The sequence below is a fragment of the Strongylocentrotus purpuratus genome, unplaced genomic scaffold (genome assembly GCF_000002235.5).
Source record: "Strongylocentrotus purpuratus isolate Spur 01 unplaced genomic scaffold, Spur_5.0 spur5_contig_816, whole genome shotgun sequence".
Lineage (NCBI taxonomy): Eukaryota > Metazoa > Echinodermata > Echinoidea > Camarodonta > Strongylocentrotidae > Strongylocentrotus > Strongylocentrotus purpuratus.
In genome coordinates this window covers 1,132,000-1,135,490 of record NW_022145520.1, presented here as the reverse complement: position 1 = coordinate 1,135,490, position 3,491 = coordinate 1,132,000, and positions in this window count along the sequence as shown.

Here is a 3,491-nt window from a genome sequence, read left to right as displayed (position 1 = left end):
AAAAAAAAAAAAAAAACGTTTTACCAAACATAAAATGTCAATTGTTATTGAAAGTAGTTACGAAAATTAGATTGTAAGATTTTTTTTAAAGCAGACAAACAGATGAGTAATTGCCAGGAAGGATACTTCTATATTCAATTGAGATAAAAATAGGAACATGCATTCATTTTAAACTTTACAATAAATACATGAAAATAATATGAAGAGCAATTTTTAGAGGTAAAATTTGATTCTTGTCATGCGATTGCATCATGGAAGAAACTGTATGGAAGCAATTGGAAAAGTTGATCATGTAGCACGTAAGTATGAGTGTATACTGTGAGGTTTTGGAATCGACAAAATGTTTTTTCAAATATGTCCAATTCTTGCTAAAGGTCACATCCACTGTACACAGAAATATGTATATAGGACTAGACAAACATGTGGCATGAAGTGTGGTTCACAACTTTTAAATGTTATTTGTTATATTTCGGATATGGGGGTTTTGAAGAGCCATCCTTTTCAGGGGACATTACTTTTATGATGCTCTTCCACACTTATATGTATAAGAAGGGAAACGATCACAAATTCTTGTTCACCTGACCTTTCCCAAAACTCAACCTTATCTCAATGGTGTACAATGCAGGGGCGGATCTAGGAGGGGGGGGGGAGCGTTTGGGCGGTTTACCCCCCCCCCCTTGGGCGGCCAAGTGAAAAAGGAAAAAAGGAAAACAGTAAAACGGCGCGATTTTTTGATTTTTTTTTTGGTCAACCCCCACCCCCCCCCCCGGCAAAAGATCCGCCCCTGCAATGACTAAGAACGGTAAGAGATATAGACCCATACAAATGCTAGGATATTTGTTTCAACGATACTTGTTCTTACGTGTGATCCTTGTACATGTATAATGTTAAGTGTATTATTGACATCTGTAAATGACAGTGCTCCTTAGACATAAAATGCAATAATATTTAAAACTAGTACTTAATTGTTTTAAAGGAAGTATTAAGTGCCACTGATGGAGTCTTTACGTCTTTACATCATTTTACGAATTCGAACTTGTGTAAAATACATGAAATTACTATTTATTATCAATTCTACTTGGCTTTTTCAATTCAAAGTAAAGTCTGCAGCAAGCTTTATGGATCTCTGATGGTTGTGGTGGTGGTGTGGGGTGCGGCCGTTCCAATCCCTCCTGTTACCGCCTCTATTAATATATGTCCCTTTTTTAGGCGAACCATCATGGAAACAATGACATCTTAAACGGTATGAAATTCAATTTAGTACGTCTGTTCTTGATAGTGTACATTAATTGCCTTATTTCCTGTATAATATGTATATGAATATGTTTAAGTAGATGTTTGGTGTTTTTTAAAAATAAAATTGGTCTGCTAAACCGTTCGTTAAACCTATACTAAAAACTGAATACTGACGATCTTATGTTTGGTAATGTTGTGTACGTTGTGGCTTGTTGATTAGATTACCCATGTTCCTCATAGTCTACGCCATAATGATGCTACTAGCATGACTGTATACAGAAGACATCGTTTTTGCGCATTCGTGGGAGGAGAGATAGTGACAACAATATTCACACGGGACGATCTTCGAGTCGTAGGTTTACGAAACCTCCAACTCACAAACAATATTCCACAATCAATTGAATATTATTATCATGTATTATTAAATTATTATTAGACCAAATGGAGAGTAGACAAAATGGGCATTAGACAAACTGGTAATTAGACCGACTGACAATTGGACTTAATGAACAATAGACCAAATGATTATTAGTCTAAATGGTCATTAAACCAAATGATGAGTTTACAAAATGATTATCAGACCATGTAGATAGTAAACTGGCTGGGTGTAGACCATATGGGAATAAGCGTATTGGGTAGTAAACGAATTGGTTGTAGAAACATAGGGAAGCTGCCATTTAAGAATAACCGTACTTAAAAGCACTGATACGCCTAATCCCCATAATTAATATCATTAATTTTCAGATTTTATACACAAATTAGCTCAAAAGATGTTCATCCCTTTGAGCTAAAGTGTCAATCCGAGAGCTTCTTTAGTCATTTTCGTTCCCTTTAGTTATTCTCTTATTTCAACACGGAAACACTTGCTTCAGCCAAAAGCTATTCTCTAGCAAGTTCGCGTCAATTTTGAATTGTCCCTTTAAAGTTAACAGTTAACCCCTCATAACCCCTGGAAATGGTAACGGGAGATGGCCATATCATTAACAAAAATAGAGAAAATACAGTGTATAAAGATAATCAGATTTTCTTTTTTGAATGATAGAACGACCAGGATATGATACAAAACAGCCTACCTGCATTTTAACCTATATGGTACTTGGAAATACTGCATGGAAATCAGAACACAGGGTCGTACACAGCCGATGTATTGTCATAAACTTTTCAAAAAAACACCAAGGTTATCAACTCGAACTTGTAAAGAATCTTCCTGTTCCCTTGAATATACCCATCTAGATGCATTTTGAAATATTGAAGCTATTGCAAACAATTAACAAAAACTAAAAAAATCTTCTAATAGATTATTTCTGGTGATGAAATCCTCTAACATGACAATATTCTATCCAACTGTAACATTGACTGAAGGAACTATGAGGTTTTCCTTGATACATCTATAATATCGCATTTCTTTTAAATTCTAGACTGCAGTTTTGGTATGTTCTTGATAATTGCAGGAAAATGATAAAGACAAAGGGGGTGTTAAAGTGGGGCCACGGGAATGGAATGATCCAATACACTCAGTAAACAAGCAAAAAATAATAATAAATTAGACACTTTTTATAGTAAGTTCGATTTCAAATAATTATAAAATAAGAACTCATCTTTCTTTCGGCTATAAATGGGGTAATATTTATTGGAGGGCCGAGAGCTATATGAGGACTGTAAAAGAAGCCGCCAATATCATTTTGTTTGTGTGTGTGTGCGTGAGTGTGCGCGTGTGTGTGTTTGTGTGTAGTTTTTTTGGAAACTAAAGCATTATTATAGAGCATATCATCCATGTACAACGTTCTCCTATTGTTTTTGCCTCCCTTTCGAAAAGTGTCATTGAATAATATCTTTTAAAAAGTCTATTTTAAGTGGGGTACCCCAAGGGTCGATTCTCGGGCCCATTTTGTTCATAGTCTGTATCAATGATTTCCATCGATCTTCAGATATTCTTTAGCTCATCTTGTTTGCAGATGACTCAAACATTTTTCTGAGTAATAAAAACGCTACTGAGTTGATAATTACGTTAAATGATGAATTGAAAAAAGTGACACACTGGATTCAAGCAAATAAACTCTCATTGAATTTCAAAACCACTAATTTTAGGGAATTTGTTGGTGAAATTTTACCTTCCTGGTGACATAATCTTTGTTAATGTAACAATATTGAAAGTGTCTTTTACGCGATGCTTAGGCCTTGTTACTGACAATAAACTTTCTCGGACGATTCATATTCACAATTTGAGAAAATTGATTTCTAAGAAATATTGGAAT